Below are 20220 nucleotides of genomic sequence, written 5' to 3' on the forward strand. Positions count from 1 at the left end.
GGCCCCGCAGTGTGACCGCCTTTTCCCCGCTCTCTTCACCTTCGTTTCAACCTGGCAAAGGATCCCTGGAAGTACGTCCAACCCCAAGCACTCCTTCACAATCCTCCCTGCAATCCTTGAGGTTAGGGCTCTGCTCTTCACATGCCTGGCTGGCTCCTAAGCACGTTAGCTTTCTGGGCGCGAAGCGAAACTGGTTGAAGGCAGCGACATCTAGTGGCTCTATGTGGTATCTAACTTAATAAACATATATTAATGTACCTATAGGGAGCGGGAAAGAAACTGAAAGCACGTTACCTGTAACCTCAGCAAACTGAGACGACTAAGAAAAATGGGAGGGGGATGGGGGGTTGGGTGAGCCTGGTGGTGGGTATTATGGAGGGCACTTATTGCATGGAGCACTGGGTGTGGTGCATAAACAATGAATTTTGGAACCCTGAAGAAAAATAAAATAAAACTTTTTTTTTTTTTTTTAAAGGCACTGATAGGCCATAACTTCACTTTGCTTTTCTCTTTCATGTGGAAGAACCTGGTTTGGTTTGACACTTTGAACTCCTTGCTTGTTAAAATAATTCTCTGGAGGCAGCAAACCTTCCTTCCATTGCAGCAGGTGGGTGTCAGCTCAGGAGCAGGTCCCAGAGGTGAGAGTCAGCGCACAGGAACGGGCATGTCAGAGACAACCACACAGGAAGGAATAAAGCACGGAGAGGGGATGATTACAGATCACTCATCAGGTTTGAGGGTGCTTCATTTTTCTCAGATGACAAGCACTGCATTTTGTAATTAAGGGGACTCCTCCTGACCAGCATTTCCAAGTATAATTGCAATTGCAAGGAATCTGGCAGAGATAAGGAGGGTGTACCTTCGGCCCAGGACAATGACACAACAATGAATAAAAATGCAGGAAGAGAATTGGAACCTTAAGTACAAGCTTCATGCAGTCTAAATTACCAGAGAGATTTATTACTTGGGTGTGCCAGAAAGTTTAGATACATATGCCCATTTACCACAAAGAGAATTCTTGATATCTCTCCATATGGATAAGAATATTCATCATACAGTTTACAATTCAAACATACAACAGTCAAGAAATGTAGAAAACTCATTTTTTACTACCAACTCGTTAATGTGGGTTATGTATACTTGGCAATAAGAAGTAAAATCATGCAGTGACCATAAAATTCTTGCATCCATACATAGCTAAGTAATGTCTCAGGGAAAGCTTGCATCTATGAACTGACCTATTTATGCTGAAATGTAAATGGTGCTCAAGCCTGGAGTTTTCTTGATCTTGGTTTTGAGGGCTGTTGATCTTAAAGAAGGAAAGAGGGAGTCACTGTGGAAAGCATGCCATATTCTCACATTTACCCCATGATCTGCAGCATCCTACATCCAGCTACCAAGAATTATTTTTAAAACTATTCTAAAAAGTACTACTGGCCAGTGAGTCTTAGTTACAAGCCTACCAGTAATAAGCACATCAAACTATTTCATAATATTAAGAATATGTCCTTATCAAAGGGGAAAAAATTACTTGGGAAGACATGGCCACTGAAGACAAGGCCACTACAAAATTTTTCATTTAAATCCTTTCTCTGAGTTTATCAGTGAGGAAAGAGAACAAAGTCTACCCGTTGCCTTCTTGACCAACTTTTTATGGCTCTCAGACAAGCTCTCCTCACCCCCACCCAATCACTCCAGTACTGAAAATAAACTAGCACGCAGTCTCATCCCTGAGTGGGCAGTGAGTGCCCATGCCCTGCCATGGAGCAAATGGACAAGGTGTGTCATTCATGCATACTAAATTATCAATTCATCAAAGTAATTAAGAAATACCTTTATTTAAGAAGGGGGATATACTCCAACAGTGTGCTTGAACTCAGATTTGGGGTTAACGGAGGCGGAACTAGTACAAGAGATAAAAGGATGCTTTAGGGTGGACAGCTGCACCCTACACAGTGACCTTTGTTAGGGCACTGCTCACTGCCTCTCATCCAGGTGACTTCTTCCCTGGGGACAGTCCAACTTCTCCTGGTGAGCGCTGCCCGGATCCCAGGTCTATCACCACCATCCTATGGACAGCTAGACACCTTGGCTTTGTCCAGAAGAGATTTTTTTTTTTTTTGTAGAGAAGCATCCCACTGCACTTGACCTAACCCTCTGAAAGGTATTCTAGGGCAGGAAAATATCTCCATGTGCATTTCTCCTTGATTTAAAATCAGCCAGAATCATCTCAGAACATAGGAATCCAAGCGATCATTTCTAGGGAAACTGGCAACTGAAATAATCTTGCCAGTGGGAGATGGATTAGCAGAAGGAAAGCCCCACAGCTCAGACATCAGGAGAGTATAAACCATCTAACTCCCTCAGAGGATGTTAGGGATTCTCTACTTGTCTAAGAGTAAGCTATCCCTTTTCACATACAAACACATGCACAATCACACACACACACATGCTGTGTCCTGGAACATTGATTCAAGAATGACTCAGAAGAAAGATTTGCCACTGAATGAATCACCAGCATCAATCTATGCAGTACCCAGGGCTTTCCTGGGAGGTCCTCCTTACAAATTCTGGCCAGGCCTGGTCCTGCTTAGCTAATGAGATCATATCCCAGGGTGTGGATCCATATCCCCACCTAACTCCAGAGGCCCATAGCTCCTCCTTGTCCACACCTACATGCTATTGGATTGTTTGGTCTGCTCTTGCTGTTTTCTCCGCGTAGAACACCCCTTCTCCTTCTCCCCACCCCTGAAAATCCTACCTTCCCAAGACACTCTTCTGGACCGCCCCACTGAATATTTCACACATGTGGTTATTTGTGTCCTCTGACTGTTGGACCTTTTGTCCAAAGGTCCCTGGGTTCTTAAAGACAGAGGTAGCCATTGTTTTGTGTGTGGTTCTGACTCCCTTTGGAGGAATGAGTTTCAAAAAGGCAGATTCAATTAGCAACTCCAGTGTAATCAACCTCCCTCCAATGGAAAAAGTCAGAGAAACTCAGCTGTTTTAATCTACTGTAGCCTAGATACACGAAATACCCACCCTAATGAGAAAAAGAAAGTTTCAATCTTCCTAGTGTCCAATATCAAAAATGCCTTAAATTAAACAAAGGCCTCTCTCCAAGAAAAAAAAAAAAATTCCATTTAATTCAACAAAATGCACCTGTGTACAAGGCACTGTACTAGGTTCCCTAAGGCCACATCTGGACACATTCTTGATGCTCTTCACCAGTCTATGGATGAATGATGTAAGGACTACAATCATCCCACACATTCTCCCATCTAAGAGATGTTTACCAAGCACTTACTATGTCTCAGGCCCTGTTCTAGTCACTGGGAATACAGCAGGGATGGAACAAAAGCCCCAACTCATGGAGCTTATATTCTAGGTGGGGAGACAGACAATAAAGAGTACGAGTGAAAATAGAATACACTTTCACATAGGTCCATGCTATGATGGAATGAACGCGGGTAAGGGGATGAGTGATGCCCAGGGGCAGACACAATGGTCAAGGACTCAGAGAAGTCCTCCCTGTCATGCTAACACTTGGCCAGTGTCCTGAGTGACATGAAGGAGTGAGCCCTCCGACAGGAGCCATTCCAGACAGAGTAAGAAAAACAGCAAAAGGCCACATGCTTAAACCAGAGAAGCAAGGAAGGGGCACGAACTGGGTCCCCTGCCAGTTCCTCCTCCCTGCCCCCACAGCTGTGCAGCAGCTCAGAGTGGCCAGTGGGTTCAGCCAGAATGACCAGGCTGCTACCCCCCTGCCACTAAACATCTGTGGTCTGCTGCTGATATCAGGCTTCCCCCCGTCAGGCTTCAGATCATTATCCGCAAAAATGGAGGGAACGCAATTCCATCTAAGTCACTGAATTGGAGTGTTGCAAAACTTTAGCCAATACAAGCAAGTCTGTCAAGCATTTTGTGCTTCTTGACCATCTGATCTGAGTGGTCCTGCTGTGGCTGTCATGGCTAGGACCCAGGTCCCACCTTTGGCTCCACCTGCCAACTCCGTGAAGCGTGTAGCAAGCCTCCTGTACCCCAGCACCTCCGGGAGGTTTACATGGTACTTTGGGATCCTTCTGGACTTGACATGTTATGTAAATTTAAGTGCATTATCATTAATCTCAGCATAGATTTATCCTTCTTTTCAGGCACCAAGTTAGTTTAATGATGCAGCTGCTATGAGACCCAGAAAGAAAGTATGAATGCAGGCAAGTCACAGCCCCAGAGAAAGACTCCTCCAGACAGCTTTGGACTTATTCAGAGCTATAGGAAGCTGTGTTCTTCTGGCCGCCCCCACACCAAGACCAGCCTTCACTCTGTGGTAAAATAAATCAATAAATAAGGTTTTCTTAAGTATCCAAGCCCTTGGAGTTTTCATGATCTGAAATGCAACCTGGGTAATCAGGTGATCACTACAATTGCTCTTTAAACCTCTATTTTGCTTTATGAATTTTGTTTCAAAACATGTATGTACATATACATATGTATATATGTATACATACATGTACATCACAAACCATATATATTACCCCGTGTACACACATTTTTTCATTCTTCAAGTTCTAACAACATCATACATTTTAACCATTTTTCCTACATTTATATTGATGTATAAGTAACACGTAGTGTTATATTAGTTTCAGGTGCACAACATGGTGACCTGACGGTTCCATACATTGCTCAGTGCTCACCATGGTAAGTGTAGTCACCATCTCTCACCAACCACATCTCAACCATCTTGTAGGCTGGTAGGACTTCCATTTCCCAGGCACTCCCACCCTACCTCAACTACGCTGGACACACACATGGGCACACAAGTGCACATGCAATCACATTTCCATCAGTGAGGACACTCCTTTAGGTGGAACCCCATTCACTCACTCTTTTCTCTCCCCTCCTTCCCCTCTGAAATTTCCAGTCCCATTCTGTCAGACTTAATGTGATAAGTGAATCTATGCTAAAATGTTAATAATTTTGTCATGTCTTTCAATTAAATTGATAAAATTCAAGCTTGAGAGCTTGAACCCAAAGGCTTAGGTAAAATGGGAATTTCTGGTCCAAAAGGAGCAGGATGTCCTGAGATGTTCCTCACATCACCATCACGCCACAGAGGCGGCAGCTGGAAGGACTTGTGTGTGAGCTGGCCCCAGTCTGTGCCCTATAAAAATTAATCCACTCAACTTCTAGGGAGGGGAATGTGTGAAAATAAAATGAAGTGGGAATTATTTGAGTCTTTATTTCACCCACACTGGCACTCCTGGGGAATGTGTGTGCTTCACGCCTCCCAGTAATCCAGCTTTAGAGGGAAAAAGAAGACTTCCCTCAAGTGGAAAAACCTACCTGTGGCCTTAGTGATTTAGTAGGTGCCAGTCTAACCTGAAATAATAAATACCATTATGATGTCACTGTCTCACTGCTCATTTTTAGAGTCTCTGGACCTTTCTTCCAAAAACACGAGCTCATGAATAGGACTCTGTGGTGCCTGACATGTCATTTATGGGTCAGCACAGCCATGGTGGCTGAGTCTGTGGCTAGAGACTTTATGAGACCCTCCCAGCAAGTATCAGCATAGCCAGCAGCCCTCTTTCCTCTGAACTAACCCAATTCAGACTCAAAGTGTCAAAGCTGAAGTTCAGACTTGCCCCAGTGAACTGTATCACTGCCCCCAGAGCTGATCTCAGGTCCGGGAGAAAAAGTCCCCTCTGTCGCTAAGTGTGTCTGTGACGCAAAGTGATTTCATTTTGTTCTCAGCCTTTTATGTATGTGTTCCATGGAAAGGAGCTGTGAGTTAAACACAAAAGCCAGATTTCTGATACAGTTTCCACTTTCAAGGAAACATTTCCTTTTGGATCACAAAATACGAGGTGTGAAAAATGTTGGGACAAAGAGGGAAAAAATTTAATCTCAAATAACTTTAACTTATTCACAGGCATGCCCAAGAGGAAGTGGTCATCTCGAGATGTGCACAGTGGTTGGACTGAGCTGTGTACACCAAGCTGAAAGTCTGGGAGAGCAGCCACACCTTTCCTCCTTGACCTCAAGTGGAAGAGTGCCTAGTACAGCACCATCAATGTGGTGGTTACTTCATGTGTTTGTAGAACGCTTCGTTCTCTGCTTCCCTATCCTAGTCAAGAGTTCTCAACCCTTGAAAGAGGTGACTCCCTGCCTCCTTCTCCTTCCGCATCTGAGGTGCCCTACTTTCTCTCTCTCTTTGGGTGCTCCGCACAAAACCGGTATCCAATTTCTGCCCATTGTCAAGCACCCCTGGGATCATGCATGTCACTATTCTCCTTTCTCTCCCCTCCTTTCCCACTGAATTTGCCTGGGGCCTCAACTTCACCAGGGTCCCTAAAGTTGCTAGACTGAAACCAGCAGCTCTCCCAGTGATCCTCCAGCCTTACCTGCACAAATTAAATCATAAACAATATGCAGCCAGCTTCTGAATTGTCCTCCCTAACTGATTTGTGAGGCACAAAAAACTCTACAGCTAATATCTGCAGCTAATTCAATAGGGTATTTAAAGTATATCTTTAAATTTTAGGCAAAGTCCTTATTTAGGAAAATAACCCTTTACTCATAACATTGTTTGTATGAGAAAATTACTTTAACTTACATCACTTTCTCTTATAAATCTTCAAAAGCATAGCCTTCCTTAAAGACTGACCACATTTTAAAAACAGCCATTTTCTTGTCCTCACTATTTTTAATCTTCTGCCACTTTAGCTCTCTAAGGTATTTCTAAGCAAGATGGTGATAATGACAAGTAAAAGAAAACAATTAAAAATTAAAGCTAATGAGATAACGAAAAACCATACAAGAGACCACTTTGTCAAATCTGCCAGATTAGATTACTGTGAAATAGAATGAGAGAGTCAGATTTAGAGGTTGAATAATGTCATTGTACAATCTATATATTTCCCAAGTTCCAGAATAAAATTCAAGGGACAATAGATAAAATCAGTTTCACCATCACTGCCTTTATCATTAATAATATTCTGTTTCCCTCCAGAGGGCAATTTTAAGTGCAATTTTGAATTATTAAGTTTTCTCCTTTACTTTAATAAATGTCTTGTGTATGTGTGCACACATGTGCATGTGAATGTGCTTCCACCCAGAGAAGCTTTATTTTGTAAACAAACAGAAGTTTCTTAGATCGTCAAGTATGAGGCTAAAACTTGCTCAGGGAAATCGGCCTAACCCCAAGCAGATGTTCAGCTCTGGACTTGTCCAGAAATCCTGAAACTTCCCTGGGTAACATACAGACATGAAGATGCCAAAGCAAAGTGCTCTGGACCTGTGTGTGCACATATTTGTCTGCCTTACTTATGAACAGTTTTAAAGAAGAGTAATTTCCACATTAGGACCTCATTTCTTAATAGCATACATAGTATAAAGGAAAGAGATAGTTCTAGAATTCCAAAGGTAACTGTTTAATTATATTCAGGACCTCTCTTTTCATAAAATCCAGGGCTATCAACTTTAGAAAAATCCTTTATTGAAAAAATACTGCCTTTAACTTCTTCTGGGGTTGAAATGCACATTCCCTAACTTCCTCCTTCCTGGGGGTGTTCCCTTGGAAAATGCAGTATTTTTATTTTTGATGCCCTGAAGCCCAACTCAATAATGCTATTGTTTTATGTTCTACATTTTTGTCAGCACCAGGATATTGCAGCAGCAGGATAAGTGTAAGTGGATTTTATCTGTAAGATGCTCTAACGTGTACCATAAGAAAAGTTAGCCTCACCTAATTAATTAGCATGGGCTCCCTCTGCTGGTTAATGAGGATGCCAGAAGCTCACAAAGAACACCTGAATACCATAGGGGTGAGTCCCTACAAAGGAATTTTTCATGAAAATCAACCAAACACATCACCAAAAGTGTCAAGACCTGTGAGGAATGCTTTTACTCTCCTTATAAGCTAGTAAAATTTGCTTATTTCTGTTTCATGGATACTAGCAGAAGACCTGAGACTCCTAGGTCAGAGGCAGAGGACTTGATTCAGTGCCCAGCAAACATCAAGAACATCAGCAGATAAATGTCAGTTCCCCTTCTCCCCAAGTCCCTTGAGGCTGACACAGAAGGTCCCTGATGGGTGTTTTATACACAGCGGGGTTGTGTCATATCCGAGCTTGGGAGATCCACCTTTGTTATAGTGAACAGTAAATAAACTCACACTTTGTCTTGGAGGGAGACCTTATCCCATTGCTCAAAGATACTCACTACAAACATAACCTTGAGAAATGATCCAGCCAAAGGGAAGTCAGGGCCTCATGTTCTTAGAATTCCCAGCAAGACTTGTAGAAGTTCAAAAATCCACAGAGAACAGTCTTTCCCAATAAAGACCAGATCATTACTATTACTAATAATTTAACATTTCAATTTCATTAAAGAAAGAATTTCTTCTTTCTTGTTTTTATAGATTAATTCCTTTTCAACTTTCTACCATGCTATTAGCTAAAACTTCTATTTCTCTCTAAAATTAAAATTGAAAACTTCACTACCTCTTATCAAAGAATGGTCTATTGGGTCAAACTTTAAATAAGGACTAATATTTTAAAAAGCTTGAAAATTTTTCAAAATAAAATAAAATTACCAGGGGTGATGTTTTTAGTTGACACATGAATACTTTCAGAGTCTGTTTTGAAATATTCAGAGCTATAGAATTTTAAATGGGTTTAAATGGGATAGAGTATTATAGAACGGCAGAAAACACAGATAAGCCCTTAAACTTATAGCATCACAGAATTTAAAGCCTTTAGGGTTAGGCAGAGACCAATTATAATATTTTGACAGCTGGCTTTTATGTTCTTATTTTAACATTAGCCAAAAATCTTGTACCACCACAGTGTAACAGCTTTAAATCAAGAAGTGGCCGAGTTCCCACTCTTGCTATAAATATTTCTGTGTTGCATTCACAGAACACTTGACTGTCTCCAGAGTGTTTTCACACACCTTCTCTCCTTTGTACCTCACTTTAACCATGAAGCTTGAACAGAAAAGATATTGATTTTTCCCTTTTATACTTGAGGAAACTGGGAGGTGGAGCAGTCAAGTGATAGGTGGAAAGTGTGAAGCCCATCGCTAGAAAGCTGGGGTTGCAAGTGTGCTCTGGAGCTGTTTCCAGTGCACTACACTGCTTCTTTATCCACTTGAACTCACCCCTCTATCAGCTGAGGGGCTTAGCCAGCCAGTAACAGAAAGCCTTACTCAGACTTACTTAAGCTTCAGGGAAGTTACAGAATCTCCTGACTGAAAAGTCCAGGGAAGGGTCAGTTGGAGGAGGTTTGATGAAGGCATCATCTGTGTCTTTCTGTCCTTTGAGTGTCTGCTTCCTCCTCAGATTTACCCACGTCATTATAATAAAACACCTCTCATAGTCCACATCCCTACACTTATCTCTCAGATTCAAAGGGAGATCTTTCCTCACAACTATCAAGAAATGTTCTTGAGCATCCTTCTCATTAGACCAGTTAAAGGAATTATTAGCCTTTTAGCCAGGGAGAGGCCATCAATGCTAAGCAGCAGTTCCAATGTCCACTACACTAATATTTTGAAAAGTGTACACCATGCAACATTCATTCTGCAAATGCTGTATGTTGGTAACTTATTAAGCTGTAACTCTCTCTGAGGCCATGGAGTTAAGTGCAATATTTTATATAAGTCATCTACTTTATTTCCCATAACCTTACATTTATAAGGCAGGTCCTTTTATAGATGAGGAAGCTGGGACTTAAAGAACCTACATAACTTGTCAGATGCCACATAGAGAACCTGGATTGAAGCAGACAGGCTAATCCCAGAGCCCACATGCTTATCCATTACACTGAGCCACTTCCCATGAGAAAGAAGAACAGGAGTCCCATTACCTGTTTGGGAAGTACTACATTCAATATGCCCTTCCTGGAGACTCACAATGCACATTAGGATAAAAATATTCTAAGAAATTTTACAGTAAAGAAATCCATTCAACCTATTTAACCCAACATTACCCAAACTCACATTGGTAGGGAGCTTTTCTTTCTAACACTTCCAGAGAAGAGCTTCAAGGTCCACGTACATAGCACTCCATACATTTATCTGGCTTCAGTGATGCAATTTGTCCTATGATTCTACAGAGAAAAGTCATGCTAAATAAGTCCCTTTTCCTTGGAGAATCATGGTTCTCAACTTATAGCTTCACTTTGGCAAGCTCAACCAAGGCTTAGGGTTTCATAGTATTGCTGTCTCTGCCCTGTTTACATTGGCCCTGACTTACAATAGGATTGCAGTCAATGGGAGCTCTGTGTGGAGTGCTGGCCTGCTTGTCTGCACCTTGTATGCTTCTAAGACTTCTTTAAGTGACAGTGTTTGGACATTGAAGAAATGAGTGTTGGTAAAACAAAAATAAAGTAACACTAGCACTACAGATCTCAATTTCTTAAAGAATTATGAAGGAATATACTTAGCTTTTAGTAAAGTAGGGAAGAGTGTGTCCTTGCAGATAGTCCTTGGGAAGGGAGGGGAAAAGGCACTACAATAATTGGGCAGTTCTGGGCCCTTTGGCCAGGAGAGCATGCACAGCTCCTCCTACCACTGTGGCCTGCACATGATTTACCACCATAGCCTTCTTCTTCCATGCTCCTAACCTGATGTTGGAGATTCTGACTTGGCAGAGTCTGTCTTAATTTCCTCATGTTTTGTGAATGTGTCTTGTCCACAGTTTCAACCATCGTCAATCATTGCGTTTCTGGGTCATTTGCTGCCCTGGTACAATTCTCGGGCTGCTTGTTTTTCAAAGACACAACTGAGAAGAGGTTGTTTCCATATGAGTCAAAAGAAGTATGAAAGGGTCACTCACTCCAAAGCTATTCCAGGATGAGGGCATCCTGGTAATGTGCCTTTGGTGAGGACATAAAGCACAGAAGCTTCTATGTCCCCTCCTAAAGGCAGCTCTCCTGCCATCTCATTTGGTCACTCTATATTCATAAGCACTATCTACATTCTTCTCAGCATCTCTGAAATTTCCCTTTGCATTTCAACTATACTATCCAGGAGATGTCTTTGAAATCTTAGTGTTTTTTCACCTTTTGAGTGTAGAAAGAGTGTCTTGGCACAATTGCCCATCAGTAACTTGTGGTCATTGACCAGGATGTTCTCGAGCTCACCATGATGCAAAGACTCTCAGTGAAGGACTTTGGCTCTCCATTAGTCATTGTCTTGGGAAGATGATTGCTTATTCTAGGGAACATCTGTTCTTTTCAGGATGTGTGGGATTATACTGCTCACAGACAGGATGCCACATGCTGGGAGAACTTCTGCATGATTGTTGCTCTTTTCCCTCTAACTTCTTCAGGAACAGCACAGATCATGCTCTCCAGGCCTGCAGAGGCCTCATCAGCCTTCCCCCAGCTACTCCACCATGGGGTACCAGGCCCAGAAGCAGGGAGGGAGAATTTAGGTACTTCTTTGACTCTTCAGGACCAATGCAGAGTTGGAATTCTAAGTAGCTCCTTCTTTCCACTTTGCTGCATGTCACTGACTGGGTTACATTGGCCTACGGTCATCCTAAACACAGATTCATCTTTTTGTTTATTTTCCCTGGTCACCAGCAGATTCTGTATCCTTTTATTTCTTTAAGTGTCAGGATCCTAGGGTTGGTGACCTTTGTAAAAATAAGGTGGCAGCCTAAGAGCCTACCAACCATGACTGGATACATCTGATGGTAAGTGATTTACTTCCTATGACACACACGTCCTCTCACATCACAATACCTCAGAGGATCTGCTCTGTTTTGGGGGGTCTCAGCCTGGTGAAAATTGAGAATTAACTTTTTTATTTTATTTTTTCAGTGTTCCAAAATTCATTGTTTATGCACCATACCCAGTGCTCCATGCAATATGTGCCCTCCTTAGTACCCATCACCAGGTTTACCCATCCATCAACCCCCTCCATTCCAAAAACCTCAGTTTGTTTCTCGGAGTCCTCAGTCTCTCATGGTTTGTCTTTCCCTCTGATTTCCCCCAATTCTCTTTTCCTCTCCTTCTCCTAATGTCCTCCATGTTATTCCTTATACTCCACAAGTAAGTGAATTAACTTCTTGAATCCCATCTGTGTCCATGGGCCTTACCATGATTAGATCACTAAGGCACAGAACAGTTGGGGAACATATCTGTTAGGTGAAACCCACAAAGACACAGATCTGGGATCCTCAGGACTTTAAATAGTTGTTTTGCCTCTCAGAACACAAACATGTTCAGAAATGTTTAGTGGTACTTCTGAAGAAAGTGTGGGAGGGAAAATGGTATAATCATGAACCTGTGTAATCTGCATCTATCTAAATGAGCTGGGCACACTTTACCTTCCACTTTAGAGTTTCTTCAAAATCCTTTAAATGGTTAGGCATTGACACTTGCTATATTTCTATATTGCTACCTGGAATCTCTCTTTTTGATGGTCAAACCAACCTGAGTTGTCCTGATGCCTAGTTTAAAGTTGTGGGAGAATGGCTAGGAGAACAGGCTCAAGAACAAGAATGTCTTGGGTCCTACTTCAGCCATTTTTAAAAATATGTTTTAGAACAAGGTTACTTAAGTAACAAAGTTACTTACTCCTCTGAGCCTCGGTTTCCTCCTGTATAAAATGGGAATAAGAGTAGTGTTGTCTCACAAGATTGTTGAATTAAAAGAGTTAACATATGTGAAGTACATTATAAAAATGGCCATAGTTCTCTACCCTTCTCTGGATCCTCCTTTTGCAATGTGGTTCTGAAACTCTTCCCAGCAAGAGGTGGGGTCTACTCCTTGACTCTGGGATAGCCCTGTGACTTTTTAGCTGGTAGTGGGAGTAGCTTCATTCCAGTTCTGAGCTGGACTTCATGAGGTCATGCCTTCTCCCATCTTTCTTCTAGAAACCATGTTACTGCCATGTGGATAAACTAAGTCTAGCCTACTGAAGGAAGAGACAGGTGACCCAGTTACCATCTGGCCCTAGACATCAGCTGAACAACTGCTAAATACCTGAATGAAGCCTTCTTAGGCCAGACAGCCTCAATCAGCCCACCAGCTGACCTCAGATGTATGAGCGAGCCAAGCCAAGATCCACAAAACCAGCCCCATTTACCCAGAGATTCATGAGCAAGAATAATGGTCCTTAGTTTAAGCCAGTAAGTTTTAAGGTAGTTTGTTAATTGACAAGTAAATCCTGACTGATATCACATGCAAAGCTTTAAACTGGCATATTATAAGTGTTCAACAAATATTAGCTATTGCTATTGCCCATTAAAGCAATTTAAAAAGATTATCATCTAATATACAAATATAAAATCTATAAAAACACAATGGCTTTGTTTTCACATGCCTCATAAAGAGGAAGTCCAATTATCTTTTTAAAATAGCCAACTTCAACAAGTGTTTTCAACTCATTAATTGTTAATGGTTTCAACTCTAACAGATCTTTGAAGACACTGTATTTCATATGGAAGATGCAGTATAAGCACACCTCAGACATATTGCAGGTTCAGTCCAGGCCACCACAATAAAGCAAATATTTTAATAAAGTGAGTTAAATGAATTTTTTGCTCTCCCAGTGCTTATAAAAGTTACGTTTACTCTACCAGACTTGTTAAATGTTCAATAACATTACATCCAAAAAACGATGTACATACCTTAATTTAAAAATACTTTGTTGTTAAAAAATGTTAACCATCTGGGGCACCTGGGTGGTTCAGTTGGTTAAGCATCCAACTCTTGATTTGGAGTCAGGTCATGAACTCAAGGTCATGAGATGGAGCTTCGCATTGGGCTCTGAACTCAACATGGAGCTTGCTTAAGTCTCTCTTTCCTTCTCCCTCTGCCCCTCCCTGCCCCTTTGCACTCTCCCTCTATTTCTAAAATAAATAAATCTTTTAAAAAATGCTAACCATGTGAGCTTTCAGCAGGTTCATAGTCACTGACCACAAATAGCCATAATAAATATATTAATAAGAAGTTTGAAATACTACAAAAAATACCAAAGGATGACACAGAAACACAAAATGAGCATGTGTTGGTGGAAAAATATCAGTAGACTTGCTTAACACAAGGTTACCACAAACCTTCAATGTGTTAAAAAAAAAAAAAAAAAAAAGAACAACGCAGTATCTGAGAAGCACAGTAAAGTGAAGGGCAATAAAATGAGTGTGCCTGTAGTTGAAGAGGGAAGAGAGATAGTTGGTGAGCACAGCAACTTTTTTCATTATGGAAGAACATAGGATTGGATGTGGTTTGTACCAGAACTTTTACAATGATACTCAGATGGAGTATGGGACTTCTTGATAAGAGAAAGATAAAAGAAAGACTGCTTTCTTTTGTTCCTTTGGGCTTAAATGCTTACACAGTAGGACGGTCCAATGAGATCAGAAATAATGGAAAGGGGAGAAGAAGTTAAATGAGAATATAGGAAAAAAAAGAAAACATCAAGATGTGAAAAAATTGCTTCTGTAAGTAGAAACATCAGGCCTTGAACATACCCAGATAAATAATTTAGGATAGCTTATTCTCAAATACATTTCCACAGAGAAAAGCCATAAGACTGCTGTATACTCCTTGAAAAAATTCATGATCACTGTAGCCCAGAATTCTGTGGCCAGCAAAGACTCCAGTCATAATATGACTCCATCATAATAGAACATGCTTACTGATGTCCCCTGTTTTCTCCTAGGTTCACTTCTTGTCTACTGTGAGTAGTGATATTCATATTCAATGCACCACTTCCCTTTTCTCAGTAATAGATATTACTGTGACCTTTTCAATCAATGTTTGAACAATTGCTCAAACAAATTAATATTTCTATCTTGATCAACTCATCTGGCTAGAAAGGCAAATTCACAGATATCCCACACCATCCCTGGACAGAAAAAAAAAAAAAAATCAAGTGTACCATTGTGTTTTCATGCTAAACAATAAGAAATAATAACTTAATTAAACAATAAGAAATTAATGCTTGGAGCTTTCCAGCCTAATGTAAAGGAGTGCATATAAATACACTTCAACAGTGTGGCAGAAAATGCAGGTTGTCAATTAAATATTATTCTCTTTTCTATTTTATCAGCATAATCCCAATTTTATTGGGAGCAACAACATGCCCAGTTAAAAACATTCACTTCAGGGCACCTGGGTGCCTCAGTCAGTTAAGTGTCTGCCTTTCACTCTTTTCATGATTGCAGCGGCCTGAGCTCAGCAGGGAGCCTGCATCTTCCTTTCTTTCTGCCCCTCCCCCTGCGTGTGCTTTCTCTCTCTGTAAAATAAACAAACAAATAAAATCTTAAACAACAACTACAGCCATTCACTGCTCCCTAGCTCTTTTATAGCCAGGTATAGTTTTGTGACACTGTTTGAAAACACAAACTTCTGTGTGATAAAATCACCAAGGTTGAGTGACTCTCTTGTATGAAACCAAATCCCATTCTTCTCTCTCTCTCTCTCTCTTTTTTTTTTTTTTTTCTTTAGAAAGAGAGGAGAGGAAGGGCAGAGGAAGAGGGAGAGAGAATTTCAAGCAGGCTCCATGTCTAGCATAGAGCCCAACTCGGGCCTTGATCTCATGACCTGAACTGAAATCAAGATTCAGACACTTAAGGTGCCCCAAACCTTACCCCATTCTAACTGACACCAGCAAGGGGGCCATTTACCACCATATGTACAAGTCAGCCTAAACCATAAGACACTATTATACAAGATGCTAAAATACTACTTAAAATATTTTTTATTGTGTCACCATAAATAATGACACACATTCAGAATTTGAGAGAGGAACTCTAATTATACATATATTAAGTTTTTAATACTATAACATTCTTTTAAGAGAAAGCCATAATGTCCCATACTAATTCAAGGACATTTCCAAAGCTCAGATCTTAATCACAAAGAAGACCTGAAAACCTGAACTTAAATTTAGTCTTTAGATATTTAGTCTTTACTCATCTGAAGACCAACCCAGTTTCAAGGGCCAAGTTGAAAAAGACTATAATCTTCCTTCTGGTGTAGGGATATGGGGCATACAATTTCCCATAGTCAATTCATTTAATAAACATTTGTTGAGCACCTAATCTAGGCCAGACTCTGGACCACACCCTGGAACATCAGAGTAACTGTAGTTCCAAAGGACCTTATTCCATGTCACAAATGAGTAGAGCTGGCTTGAGCTGGGGCATTCAGGAAATGTATGTGCCAAGTGTAAGTTTCTTTAACTGTAAAGTATAATGGTGGAAGAGGTGGTAAGAGTCAACTACTGTTTTACAGCAGCTTATAATTTGAAGCAGGATGCTTTGTTCTCAGTCAGATAAACTGGTGACTTATAAAATAATCTACATTACTAAAGTTACATTAATCACTTCTTAGTCTTCTTTTTATGAATTCCAAACTCCTAAATGTGTCTGTGGTTTGAATCCAAAAATAAATAGTTTCCATTTCTACCCCTAGTTAGAAACAACATATAAATGGAAAAGTTGGGTTCAAAAGCATGTTAAGCACTAATTACCAGAGACGTCAATAGATGGCCTGGTCTTCACACTACTTCTCTATTTCACAGGAAATCTGGCAACACTTCATCATCAGCAGGCACTTATAAATCGTTTTCTTCTGTATATTTTATAACAGTATTTGTCACTATAGTGATTCCCTGAAAACTGAGCTGGTCAGCCAGCAAGGACTCCTTTCTCCTCTAAGCAGGCTAAAATTAACTGCTCATTATGAAGTGCCAAAGGAAATCTACTAATGTGTCTTGTCCAGCAACAGTCACTTAAATCCATCACTGCTTAGTGATGTGAACTATGAATTCTCTGTGTTCAAAATGCAGACACTGCCCCTCCTGGAGCCTTGATTGTCTGAACTCCCCACCCCAGAAACTTAGCCATCTTTTGCAGCCATATTTTTTTCACTCTGAAGTGATTGCTGTGAAGCAAATTTACACTTGTCCACCTTGGCTTTCCTTAGGAAATTCAATGCAAAAGTCTCAGAATAACTGAACATAAATTAAGTCTGTGGAAATTAACTGATACCTACTTGAAGAGAACATAAGCACCACCAGCAACTAGAAAGAAATTCAAAGTCCTCTCTGGAGTTGGATATTATTGGATCATGATGTTGTATTTGCATACAAATTTATACACTTTCAGTTCTCCACTTGCTGTTTATATTATTTGGCAAAGACATTTATAAGTTAATGACAGGACTTCTGCTTCTGGGAAGATAGAGTAGGTGTACTCTGCTCTTCCTACTAAGTACAACTAAAAACACTGAACATTTTATACAGGAAACACTAAAAGGTGGAGAGAGGAAGCCAGACCAGCTAGAGAATTCAGGACCTGGGGAATGACATAAAATTGAGTTCCCTGGTTTTTGCCCTTTGGGGGCTTGTTTTTTGTTTTTTTGCCTTGTATATCACAGACCTCGAGCTGAAGAAGCCAGCAACCTGGAAATGCCATTATGCACAGACAAAAACCAGCCCTAACTGAAGCTTACTCTCTCTAGGCAAAAATCCAGGAAAGAGGCAGCCTAGCAAGACAACAACATTTTAGAAAATAACCATTGTACTCCAGCCAAACACCACAGGAAAAACTGTGGTCCTTCTCCCACTCCATGCTAACAATGGCCAAGTCCGGAGCCTAGAAACCCACCCTCTCCAAAAGGTAAGCAAGTACTGCCCTGTGATCCCAGCCCAATCCCGTATGTTGGTATTGGTGGAGATCACCTGGCAATAATGGGGTTCCCCTCTCTCTGCCAGCTAAGGTGACATCAGAGGAGACCTAGGATAGACTCAAAATTTTCTCCACCACCCAGCAGTAATGACTACCCCCTGCCACATTGGAGGAGAGTTCTACCCCTCACGGCCAGAACATTTCCATGGGGGCGTAACTGGGGAGTCAGAACTCCCAACACCTCCACCTAGAGCAATGATGAGATTTCCCCCTGGGTGTCAAGGGTGACTGATTAAGGAACCAGGACTTCACCCTCAACTGGCAATAATGAGTCAACATCCTCCTGCTCCCCACTGGAACAGTGTCAAAAGAAGCCAACTAAAACCAAGGGTCTTACAACATAGTATTCAATGTTCAAGTTTCAGTGTAAAATCACTCATCATTCTAAGAACCAGAAGGATCTCAAACAATGAAAAAAGGCAAAAGAGGCGAACACTGAGATAACACATATGTTAGAATTATCTGAAAAAGATTTTAAAGCAGCCAACATAAAAATACTTCAGTGAGCAAATACAAAACATGCTTGAAACAATGGAAAAATAATCTCAGCAAACACATAAACGTCTCAGTGAGAAATAGAAGAAAGAACCAAATAGAAATTTGAGAACAAAAAACATATAACTGATAAAAATGCAATGAATGGGCTTAACAGCCAAATGAAAGAGACAGAGGAAAGAATCAGTCAACTGAAGGAGAGCTCAATAGAATTTACCCAATCTGAATAACAGAAAAAAATATATTGAAAAAATAATAATTAATAGAATCCTCAGAGACCTGTGGATTATAACAAAAAGTCTAACATTTGTGTTACTGGAGTCTCCGGAGGAGAGGAGAAAGTGTGTAAGCCTGAGAAGTACTCAAGGAAATAATGGTTGGAAACTTCCTAAATTTAGCAAAAGATGTAGCCTACAGTTTCAAAAGACTAAGTGAATCCAAACAAGATAAATGCAGAGAAACCAAGACATATCATAACTAAACTTATGAAAAGAAAAAGTTATTTAAAGAAAAACAAAGAAACTTTTTGAAAGAGTCCAGAGAAAAACTATTACCTCACCTAAATGGGGAAGGCAATTCAAATAACCAAAGATTTCTCATCAGAAGCCACAGAAGCCAGAGGATATGACATGTGATTTGAAGACTGAAAAAAAAAAAAAAAAACCTGACAAACTAGAGTTTTACATCCAATGAAAATGTCTTTGAGGAAAGAGAGGGAGAGCAAAAGATCCTCAGAGGAAGGAAAACTAAGAAAATTTGTCACCAGTAAATTTACCTAAAAGAATGGCAAAAGAAATTTCTTAAACAGACAGGAATGATAAAAGAAGGAATCTTGAGACATCAAGAAGGAAGAAAGAACACAGTAAGCACAAATATAAGTAAAAACAATAAATATTTCTTCTCCTTTTGAGTATTGTATATTATAGTATAATACAGTACACAGTTGAAGCAGAAATTTTAACAGTCTGATATGGTTGTAAATGTATGCAGAAATAAAATAAAATAAAATAGGTGGAAAGTATGCAGAAGAAATATTTAAGACACTTGTATTATGAAAATGGGAAGGTAAAGGTATTAGAAGTAAAGTTTCTGTAAGTCTTCCCAAGTGGCAAAATGATAACACCAGCAAATTGTGATAAGATATATAATGTAATACCTAGAGTAAAACACTGAAAGAGCTATATAAAAAGATACACTCGAAATTCTATAGACATATCAAATGGAATTCTAAAAAATTGTTCAACCCACAGAAAGGAAGGAAAAAAAAAACAAAAAATAAAATCAGAAAGAACAAACAGAAATATACATATATATATGTATATTTTTGTATGAATATACATATATATATGTATATTTCTGTATGGGGAGAGAGAGAAGCTTAATCCCTACATATTAATAAGTATATTAAATATAAATGGTCTGAACAAAAGTCAACTATATGCTGTCCACAAGAAACTCACTTCAAATATAGTGATATAGGAGGAGGAGTCAAGATGGCAGAGAAGTAGCAGTCTGAGACTACTTCAGCTAGCCAGAGATCAGCTAGATAGCTTCTCTAAAGATTGCAAACACCTGTAAATCCATCGGCAGATCGAAGAGAAGAAGAACAGCAATTCTGGAAACAGAAAAACAACCACTTTCTGAAAGGTAGGACTGGCGGAGACGTGAATCCAAAGCGACAAGAAGATAGACCCCAGGGGGAGGGGCTGGCTCCCGGCAAGCGGCAGAGCAACGGAGCACAAAATCAGGACTTTTAAAAGTCTGTTCCGCTGAGGGACATTGCTCCAGAGGCTAAACCGGGGCGAAGCCCACGCAGGGTCAGCGTGGCCTCAGGTCCCGCAGGGTCACAGAAGGATCAGGGGTGTCTGAGGGTCGCAGAGCTTGCGGGTATTGGAACGGGAAAGCCGGCTACAGAGACAGAGCCGACAGTAAGCTCACAGCTCGGGGTGACCTTGAACCGGTCGCAGGCTCGGTGAGCTCGGAGCGCTGCCAGAGGTCAGGCAGACGGGAGT

The sequence above is a fragment of the Mustela nivalis genome (genome assembly GCF_964662115.1).
Source record: "Mustela nivalis genome assembly, chromosome: 2".
Taxonomy (NCBI): Eukaryota; Metazoa; Chordata; class Mammalia; order Carnivora; family Mustelidae; genus Mustela; species Mustela nivalis.